Genomic DNA, 11,887 nt, shown 5'->3' with positions numbered 1-11,887 from the left:
TTCTGGTGGGCAGGGCTACATCCGGTGGTGTCTTTTGGGGTGTCTGTGAACTTAGTATGATTTTAGGCAGCCTCTCTGCTAGTTAGTGGCGTTGTGTTCCTGTCTCACTAATTGTTTAGCATGGGGCATCCAGCACTGGAGCTTGCTGGCCGTTGGGTGGAGCTCGTCTTAGCATTTAGATGGAGATCTCTGAGAGAGCTCTCACTGATTGATATTACATGGAGCCAGAAGGTGTCTGGTGATCCAATGTTCTGAACTCAGCTCTCCCACCTCGAAGGCTCAAGCTGGAGCACCAAGACCCTGTCAGCCACACAGCTCAGAAGGAAAGGGAGAAAAAAGAAGGAAAAAAATGAGTTAGAAAAAAATTTTTTTTATTTATTAAAAAAAAAATTAAAAAGAGAGCAACCAAACCAATAAACAAATCCACCAATGGTAACACATGCTAAAAACCAAACTATGAGAGACATAAAAATCAGAAAGAAATCAGTCACAGAGAGCAAACCCAAGTCTACTGTTGCTCCCAAAGTCCACTGCATCGATATTGGGATGATTCGTTGTCTATTCAGGTATTCCTCAGATGCAGGGTACATCAAGTTGACTGTGAAGATTTAATCTGCTGCTCCTGAGGCTGCTGGGAGAGATTTCCCTTTCTCGTCTTTGTTCACACGGCTCCTGAGGTTCAGCTTTGGTTTTGGCCCCGCCTCTGCATGTAGGTCTCCCACAGACGTGTGTTCCCCACCTAGACAAGAAGGGGTTAAAGCAGCGGCTGATTCGGGCACTCTTGCTCACTCAGGCCATGGGGAGGGAGGGGTTCAGTAGTGATAATTCTCTATAGTGTTTCTGAGTGTGTCTCTTTGTATAGCGTTTTAGTGATTTCTCTATGTATTGCATTATGCGTGCATAACTTATCACAGTCTACTTGTGTCATTATTTTACCAGTTTGAGTGAAGTGTACAAACTTGAACTTCCTTAACCTTCTTCTTTTCTAATATAATTGTCTGAAATATTTCCTCTATGTAAGTTAAGAACAACAGCAGATAGTGTTATAAATTTTGTTCAACCTTAAACATGATTTGTAAAACAACAGAAGAAGTGAAGCCTGTTGTATTCACCAGTATTTTTGCTTATCATCTTTCCTTTCTCTGATATTCTAATATACCTTCATTTATTACTTCCTTTTTGTTTAGACAACTTTGTAAGTTATCCTTTTAGGGTAGGTCTCCTAGCAACAGATTCTCTTTCATCTGAGACTGTCTTTATTTTCCCCCTTGGTCCTGGAAGTATTTTTGGCAGACACAGAATTCATGTTTGACAGCTGTTTTCTTTTATCACTTCAAAATATTGTACCACTTTTTTGGGCCTCCATGCTGTCAGATGATAAATTCTGTCACTAAAATTGGTGTTTCTCCATAAATAAACATCATACCTCTCTAGCTGCTTTCAAGATTTTTTTCTTTGTAATTTCAGAAATTTGACCATGATTTTTCTTGGTGTGGAATTATTTTTTAATTTCCCTTGTTTGAGGCTTTCTCAGATTCTTAGAGAATTATTTTTCAATCTATTTTCTCTCTGTTACTCAGATTGGGTAAATTAATCTGTCGTCAAGTTCTCTCCTTCTCTCCTCTGTTATCTCCACTCTAATATTGAGCCCATCCATCTAGGTTTTATTTCAGTTATTTTATTTGTCATATTTTTCAATCCCCTGATTGACATTTGACTCATTTTTGTAATTTCCATTTCTTTGCTCTTAGTTCTAGACATTTTTAGGGACAAGGATACTTTTTAAAATGATGACCATTTACTTATTAAGTATTTCAGTGTACATCTCTAAAATATAAAATAAACTTTGTGTGTAATTACCATTATTGCACCTAAGATATTAGTGGTAACTCTTTAAAATCAGTGCATATTTCTTTAATGATCTCTCTCAAGTACCTGTTTATAATTGAGTGATTCAAACCAATATATATTCAAGTAAGACCCTTAGGTTACATTTTGTTGTTTTGTCTTTTAAGTTTCTTGTCATCTAGAACAGTGACTTCTCCCTTTTTCATGCCTCTGACCTGTTGAAAAACTAGATGGCTTGTTCTGTGAGATGTCTCACATTGTGGGCTTTTCAGATTGTTTCATTCCCTATAAACTGGAAGTTAGAGCCAAATGCTTGATTAGATCCAATTTCAATATTTTTCTTAAAAAATAGGAAGGCAAATTGTATTATTTTGAGGGGCGTTTGAAGAAAATGGTAACTTTAACATTGCCATGGAAGACTATGTATGTAAATAGTACAAATAATTATTCTATTTATTAAAGTAAAAAATATACTTCATAAATCATGTTCTTAAAGTGCTATTTCTCATAGCTAAAAATTTGGAGGGATTACCTAACTATCCAGTAAAGGAGACTTATTTAAATGAATTATGACATATCCTTACAGTGTACAGCCAATCCTGAAGACATTAAAAAATATGCATAAAAGAGGGCTTAAATTAAAATTTGAGACTATGAAACATGTTCATGGTGTGGTAATTGATAAAAGCTGGTCACCAGGGCATATATATGCTCTGGATGATTATGATTGGCAGGATCTACAGCACAACACTATCAGTTAGTGGTGGGATCATAAGCTACTTGTCCTGTTCTCCTTTGTAGGAAATAAAGGAAAGAGAGATACCTAATGATCGCGCATTGCTTTGTAATAATGCTAATATTAAATTAATGCAAATTATCTTCAAAAAGCATCCCAGAAATAGAATGGTGTAAAGAGGATGTAAAACTCTGTGGCTTCCTCAGCTCCTTCATACCACCTTCTTCATAGATGGAACGCCTGGCCTGGGTTCAGTGTGTTTTTATATTAGAAGCCCAGAAACCTGGGAAAGGAGGCAAAAGGCACATTAGATACAACACGTAAAACAGCGTGTATCTGCTTCTTTTCAACCCAGAGATTCAGGGAGCCCTCAGCACATGAATGCCCACCCCGTGACTGAGACACACTGGACGGTCACCCTAGGCACAGTCCAGACTGTGTCATGAGGGTACCCTTCCCCCATGCCATGGTAAGGGGCATCAGAGGCCAGCTAGGCCACAGCTGTGAAAGAGGATGTGACTTCCAGCACCTTGCTATTTCCCCTTTGGGCTTCTTGTCCTTATGTAGCCACCCCACCTTTCCCACTTCTTATTTCCAAAGAACTTCCTCCTCCCAGACCTCTCACCATTCCCGCGTTGGCTCTTACTGTATTTTTATTGGGAGCGTTTGTTTGAGGTGAGGTGGTAACCCGGTGTCCAGGCTCTAACCCGCCAGTAAAGTCTAGCTCTACCACCTGTTGGCATGTGTCTTTAGGCAAGGAATGAACAATTCTCAGACTTAGTTTCTCCAAAGTATCATTAGAAACGCAAAGTGTGGACTTGAAGGTTTTCCAAATATTTCATATAGCTGTTTTGCTAGGTTTCCAATGGCAGGATTTGGGGCTGAAGCTGAGGAAGTTTTTTCCTACTCTCCTTTCTTCCCTCTACTTTCCAACTATGTATTTAGCAGAGAACAGTATTAAAGTAATTTATAGGATATATGTTTTCCCTTGAACTGTTATGTAAAGTTTAACACAGCTAAAAGAAATCAAAGGAACAGATAGCAATTCTTTTTTCTGTTTGCTTATACACACTCCGCCGTTTATCAAAGGGAAATTTTCATCAGCTGAATGCATTCCAACGTTGTTTCTTTGTACTTTGTTTAGTTTTAATAGAAGTGCCGTTAAGAAAAATTCCTTTATTTCTATAGAGGTTTACATTTCATAATAGATTTTCACATACTGTATTGGATAGTGTTTTTTCTTAAGTTCTGCTGTGTGCTTTATTGAGGTGTAATTTACATACAATAAGATGCACTCATCTTAAGCATATATCATATTGGCAACTGCATACAATTACGTAAACACCACCACATTCAAGATGCAGACACTTCCATCACACCAGTGAGTTCCCCTGTACCTCTGTGCAGGCAATACCTGTCCCCTCCCCATACTTCCAGCCTCAACTGATCAATTACTGATCTACTGATCTGCTGTCTCTGCTGTCTGTCACATGGTTTTTCTTTTTTTTCAGTCTAGATTTTTCACCGGGCATAATATTTTTGAGATTCATGTTGCACGTATTGGTAGTTTATTCTTTTTTATTTTATTGATGATTAGCATTTTAGAATTTTAGAATATATGAATATTTCCGTTTTTGGCTACTGAGAATAATGCTGTGGGCATTTATGCATAAGTCTTTGTGTGGACGTGTTTTCATTTCTCTTGGGTAAATACCTAAGAGTGGAATTGCTGAGCCTCACAGCAAACGTATGTTTAACTTATTACTAATTGTTTGTGGGAGGATGTTTTGATATCACAAAAACTCTGTGCCAGAGGAAGACAGCTCTTCCTACTTTACAGGTAAGGAAACTGAGGCATGAACAAAGTTTGGTGATTTACTCTGACTTTTCTATTAGGCTTGTGACATGCTGAGACTGGGCCATGTGTCTCCAGTACTCACTTGTCTTTGGTTTGTTTTCTTTCTTTTTGAATCTTTTGCTTTAATACAAGAATATAAGCTAATTGTTACACAAAATTTGAAAATATAGATTATGAAGGGAAAAGGAACCAAAAATCGCCTGTTCCCTCTGCTCAGAGGAGGGCATTGTTAACATCTTTTATATCACTTCAGGCTTGTGTCTCTGTATGTGTGTGTTTCTTCTTAGAAAATGGGTTAAGACTGTGCATAACCATTTGTATCTCCATTGTCACACTCAATCATGAGTCATTTTCCTCACTTCTATCATGGAGATCATTTTACATCAATAAGGATACACCTGTAACATTCCTGTAAATGGTTGCTGAATCTTTATGTGGATGATTCAGTCTAACTCTTCATTTCAATGGCATGTTCCACTCAGGTTATTTTCAGTTTTGTGTTATTACTAGCAATAGTCTTGCATTTGTTTTTAATAATTTATTTGTATCTCCACCTATTTCTAAACCATATTTTTGCATTTTGTGATGGTCATTTGATTTAAGATTTACTGTTCTTCAAAAGCATAACTTTGGTTTTTTTCCAAGTTACACTGGAGATGTTGGTAAGGGTATTGGACCTGCTGTATCGGTGGAGGCATGGAGCTCATCTAAGTGAAAAAATATACCTGTTATTCAAGATACTCCAGTGATGGGTTTTGTATTTTGTCACAAATATTTTTTTATTTGAATATGAAGGAAAAAAAAGTCTTACCTCACAAAAGAGGAACGTTGAGTAAAATTTTGGCAGGAAAGGGTCTGAAAGAACAAGCTTTCTTCAACAATGCAACTCCAGAGGTTTCACTTCTCCATCTGCCTCTTCTCTTCCCAAGCTAGAAAACTCTTAAAATACATAGACCCTGTTGAAAAGCGCTTCAGTATTAGAGTGGGGGTAGAGCTGATGAAAGGGAAGGAGCCAGTTCAGTAACCAGCCTCAATGACAGCAATAAAAATAATCCAGTTCTCTCCCCAAGCATCCATTCTCAAATTGTCTCTGTGCAGTCACATGTACTAAACTTATTCCTCTTGAGTTTCCCATAAAGAGTAACTCTTCTCAAAGGGAACCCTCTTGCACTGTTGGTGGGAATGTAAATTGATACAGCCACTATGGAGAACAGTATGGAGGTTCCTTAAAAAACTAAAAATAGAATTACCATATGATCCAGCAATCCCACTACTGGGCATATACCCAGAGAAAACCATAATTCAAAAAGACACATGTTGGGACTTCCCTGGTGGCCCAGGGGTTAAGGATCCACCTGCCAATGCAGGGGACATGGTTTCAAGCCCTAGTCTGGGAAGATCCCACATGCCACGGAGCAACTAAGCCTGTGTGCCACAACTACTGAAGCCCATGCACCTAGAGCCCGTACTCCGCAACAAGAGAAACCACTGCAACGAGAAGCCCACGCACCACAACGAAGACCCAACACAGCCAAAAATAAAAAAAGACACATGCACCCCAATGTTCATTGCAGCGCTACAATAGCCAGGTCGTGGAAGCAACCTAAATGCCCATCGACAGATGAATGGATAAAGAAGATGTGGTACATATATACAATGGAATATTACTCAGCCATAAAAAAGAACGAAATTGGGTCATTTGTTGAGACATGGATGGATCTAGAGACTGTCATACAGAGTGAAGTAAGTCAGAAAGAGAAAAACAGATATCATATATTAACACATATATGTGGAACCTAGAAAAACGGTACAGAGAAACCAGTTTGCAGGGCAGAAATTGAGACACAGATGTAGAGAACAAGCGTATGGACACCAAAGGGGGAAAGTGGCGGGGGGGTGGGGGTGGGGGTGTGATGAATTGGGTGATTAGGATTGACATGTATACACTGATGTGTATAAAATTGATGACTAGTGAGAACCTGCTGTATAAAAAAAGAAATAAAATTAAATTAAAAAAAAAGAAAGAATAACTCTTCTCAAAGTCTCTTTGCCAGAAAAAACAATAGAATAGGAAAGTCAATTGAGGAGATTAATTTGCACTTAAAATTATTTTTTCACTCCCAAGTTTCATTTTCTGAAAGGAATATTTTCAGAGACTTGAAGTAGAAGGAAGTTTGGATATCATTTAGTACAGTCTCCTCGTTTTATAGATGAGGAGGTAGGTGAAGATGTATTGTTTAGGTTTCATTCTGATCTTAGTTTTCTTTTTTGCTGTAAAGTTTCAGTTGTTCAGTTCTTGTATTATGCAACTCTTCTTGAAAAGGGTTGTTGCCCCAGTAACTCCTTGATACACAATGACTGACCTGGGTTTTTCTAACAGAAAGGTATTTTCTTTCTTCAAGGGATGAAGTTCGAACCCATCAGGATTATTTCTATTTGAGGAATGAACTAATCAACTTCCCTCAATTAATCCACTACATTTCCCTATTTCTTTGACCTTTCTTGTGTCACTCTTCCTGATATAGAAGAAGAAATAGCCTTATTCCTACAAAGCCATACTTTTCATGTGTGTTCTTTTTCCCCCTTTTGTTTCATAAATTAAAAAAAAGTAAACCATGTTAATTGAATGCAAAATAGAAAGTAGCTAAGATGCCAACAGCAATTCCTATCTCAGCAATAATTGTCTAGAAAATATAAGATATAAATCACATTAGGTATATAAAGTATAATGTAGTCATTAACCTAATCAAGGATGCACAAAACCTGTATGAAGAAAAATTTTAAACTCTGTCGTGGAACACAAGAAAACCTGATGTACTACGTTCATGGACTGAATGACTTAATATTTATTAAGATATCATTTCTTCCTTAATCAATCAGGTCATTCAAGCTTATCAATAAAACTCTAACAGGATCTTTTTTTCCTCCAATTTTATTGGGATACAATTAACAGATAGTATTGTATTAGTTTTAAATGTACAACATGATGATTAGATATTTGTATATATCGTGAAATGGTTACCACAATAAGTTAAGTTAATATGCATCACCTTGCATTGTTAGAATTTATTTCTTGTGATGAGAACTCTTAAGATTTACTCTTTTAGCAACTTTCAGCTATACAATATTGTTAAATTTGGTCACCATGTTGTGCATTACATCCTCAGAACTGATTTATCTTATACCTGGAAGTTTGGACTTCTGACCACTTTTACCCATTTTGCCCACCACCCACCTTAACAGGATCATTTTTAGTACTCAACCATTGAATCTAGAATTTTCATGGAAGTATAAAATATAAAATAGTTAAAAAAATTTTTTTAATAAGACCGAAGGAAGTGGGAGAGTTTAGAGTCACCCTTCTTAATATTAAGTCCTGATACAAAGCTGATATAAAAAAGAATGTACAACACCACCAACAACAAGAACAAGAAACCCCAGTGCATCAGAGTAAACAGCATAGAACACAAACACATTCACACATATTTACCTATTTGTCTAATATTCTACATAGCTTATGATAGAGATGGCATCACCAATCATTGAAGAAAGAATGGACATTTAGCAGAAGTAGTGAGAAAACTAGCTTACTATATAGAAAAGATAATGTTGAATCCCTACCTCATACCATATATATGGTGAACTCCAGAGGAATTAAAGACCAATTTCAAACGTAAAACTATACAGTTAATAGAAAAAATATATAGGCAAATATTATAGTAATTTTAGAGTGGAAAAAGAACTCTTAAATAAGACCTTCTCAAGGTAGAAGCCATGAGGATAAAGCTTGATGGGTTTTAATATCTCATTATTAAGGTTTTCAGTTCAATGACATATTCAGTCGACAAAGTTGGCAGAGGGATGATGGAGCAGAAGGAATCACTTGTAATGTTCAAAGATGACAATGCGCGCGCGCGCACACACACACACACACACACACACACACACACACACACACACTGAGAGAGAGAGAAAGGAAACAATTAGAAAAATGGGCAAAGATAAGAGAAGTCAGCACACTGAAGGGGAAACACAGTTACAGTAAGTGAAGAGATGGTTAAACTCACTAGTAATCAAAGAAATCCAAAGGGAACAAAGTAGCACATTACATCTATCAGCATGGAAAAATTATAGAAGGATTGTATTGTTAGCACAGATGTGGGGAAACAAAATTCACATGCACATCTGGTAGGAGTAAAACTGCAGTTGTGCTGGAGAGAGGTTTGGCAGTATGTGTTGAAATTAAGTGTGCGACTAGCCTATAATTTAACAATCCCTTGTCTGGATACCTACCCCTAAAAAACTCTTTCTCAGGTCCATGTCAGTACATGTATGAGGTTGTTCATTGAAATGTTTTTAGTGTTAGCCGGGAGTTGGAGGTAAACTAGGTGTTCATCATTAAGAGAACGGATGACTATAATAGGGGATATGCCTACAGTGGTATATTATGCAGCAGTTAGAAACTATAAGATAAATGTACATATGGTAACACAGAGCTCAAGAATACAGGGTTGAGTAAACAAGGAAGCAGAATGAGATCTATAACAAAACATTTTGTGAGTTTGAAACAAAGTATACAAAGCAATACTATGCATCTTTCAAGGATACTTATATATCCAATGACACACAATACATTAAAGAAAAATTGGGGTAAATGTGGAGATATAAGGGAAAATATGAGAAGGCTTAACAGACCTGAGATGATATTGTGCCTTAAACTGTACAATGAACTCAACTCTGCACCTGTGAAAAAATATACATATTCACTCACACAGAGAAGTACCTATTGAGCACCTGCTGGAAGAGAAAAAAATATCACCCAAACCTCACCACATAGAAATAACCATTTTTGCCATTTTGTAGACCTGTGCTCTTTTCTCCTCCTCCTTCTCATATTTCTGAATCCTTGACTAACAAAAATTATACTTTTCTGTTGAAACACACTTTTCCTTTTAAAAGATATCATTCCCAATGCTACAAAATTGACTTTTTCCCCTTCCTAAAAGTGACCCATTCTCTTGACCACCATCATCTGCCTTTCTATTTCTCTTGACAAGACAACATCATCAAATAACTTTTAACATTCACTTCTCAATTTAGAACGGTTGTCATTTCTTCCAAATTCTATTAAAGCTGTTTTCTCAGAGGTTGCCATTCGTTTCTTAGTTTTAGTCAAGTGGTATTTTCTCTGTTTAAGTAAATAAGCATTTATTGCATATATACCTTGATATATAGCATGATGCCAGGATCTAGGTGTTGGGGCTACAGGAAGATTTTAGTACAGTCCCTGTGTTCTGGGAGGTCACACTCTGTTTGGAAAGTAGATGTGGAAATGGATAATCTTATGTGATGTTCTAATTACAGAGATCACATGTGCCCAGGTTGCTACTGGAGCTCAAGTGGGAACTTTGGATTCAGGAAGACTTTTTGGAGAAGATTCAGTCTGAGTGTTAAAGGGTGAACCAGTTAAATAACATTAAGGAATTCTAGACAAGTAGCTCTCTAACCTAGCTGTGCATTTGGCTTAAAAAAATACCGATGCTTAGCCACCACCCCCCCAGACCAATGAAATCACAATGTCTGGTGTAGAACCTGGATATGTATTTGAAATTCCTCCTGTGATTTGAAGGTGCAGCCAGATCTGAGAACCACCAATCTAGGCTGATAGACGAACGTGAGCAAGGCTAAGGGGGTGTAGAGAGTTAGGCCATGGGACTAGTAAGTGTCAGTGCCTCCAATCCTGGACTGGCTCACTTCAAAGAATGTTTTTAACCCCTCCTTGTTGCTGTTTCCATACCACTGCGGTGGCCTTAGGGTACATGACATTATGCTGCAGTGAGAAAATTTAGTGGTTTAGAACAATACCGTCTTGTTTCTGCTTGCTTCCATGGAGGGTCATTGGGGGAGGGGTTCCTGCTTGATGTGATTCTCGCCCTGGGACTCAGGCTTGTGGAGCTTTCACTGTTTGGAGCCAGTTGCCCTTTCAGGCGAGGGAAAGTAGTGAATTGTACACCAATTCTTATAGGCTTCCACCTGCAGGTGACCCATGACACTTCTGCCCACACACACTGGCCAAATCAAGTCTGGTGGCGGAATCTGACACCATGACGTGGGGCGTGCTCCTTCAGCATGTGCCTGAAGTTAGCTGAAATATTTGTAAAAACAACTACCTCTAAGCTCTATGGAATCAAATGGAGCTCAGTTGCCACAGGCAGCCAGCTATATGCATCTGTGGTTCCACAACGCAGTGTAACCTGGAAGTAGTGATTTCACTAGATTTGGACCAACTAGGAAATCCCCGGGGGAGCTGGATGCTGTACTTTTTCTTTCTTACATCTAATGTGCCCACTTTCAATTTCTCAACCCAAGTTCTGGACTTGCCAGAAAATAAGCGTTGGGTTTCCAACATACAAGCACTTCCCATATTATTCAGATGGAAACCATCTTTCATCTTCAGAGGGCAAAATCAACGTAACAATGACTTTTTGAAGTGATCAGAATGAGTACCCAGCCAGGCTCCATTTCTCCTTTTCTATTTGTGGAGGTCTCCCTTGTAAGAATGATTTCTAAGTCCTGTTGACTCGGGCCAGTTTCCTCCTATCTTTGTTTCCGTTGCTTGTAAGTTGAAACAATATTTCCTAATTCTTTATGATTTCAAACAACTTACCCATAAGTAGTCTCATTTCATCCCCAAATCAACTTTATGGTGAATGGATTATTCAATCTTATTTTACAGATGAAGAAGTTGAGGTTCAGAGAGGTGAGACAAGGTCTCACAGAGATTTTTGAAATATTTGTATCTCCTGACAGCCACTATGGTCTTCTTTCTACTTTGTATGAGTTTCTCTCTTTCATGAGTCAAAATATTCATTCATTCATTCATTCATTTATTCATTGACTCAAAAAGAACATGTTATCTACTGGAAGCAATGGGCCAGCTGCAGGGGCTGCATATACAGGTCTCTTGTCATGGAGGAGTGTTCTGTTAGAGAAGTTGCTGTTCGTTGCTCAACTAACAGCCTTTCCTTTTCCTAATAGAACTCTACTACTTTTTCAGGAAATGAGCATACTGTGTCCCTTGATCTCAGAGACCCTAAGTCCCTACCCCAGGCTCAGGGGATGTCCCTGATTTGTCTAAACCAGGCATACACTTCTCATAGGTTGGATTTGAGAACTGGTTGGTAGCCTTGTTCTGGATAATACGTTATAAGAGGAAGACTGCTTAGAAGGTCTTTCCTTCCTCAATGAAAGTCACGGAACAATGACGTGAGAACCCTCTGACTCTCCTTTCCCCTTCCCAAAAATGAACCTGACGTTCAGCGGCATGTCAACTCTACTGTGACCATGTTGTGACAGATGAATAAGAGAGAACAGAAAGAAAAGAGCCTGGGTCCTTGATAATTTTGAATCTGTGGGTTGCCTACACCCAGATGTCTTGTTATGAG

Source organism: Phocoena phocoena, chromosome 3 (genome assembly GCF_963924675.1).
Source record: "Phocoena phocoena chromosome 3, mPhoPho1.1, whole genome shotgun sequence".
Classification (NCBI taxonomy): Eukaryota; Metazoa; Chordata; class Mammalia; order Artiodactyla; family Phocoenidae; genus Phocoena; species Phocoena phocoena.
Note: the sequence above shows the minus strand (reverse complement) of the source record.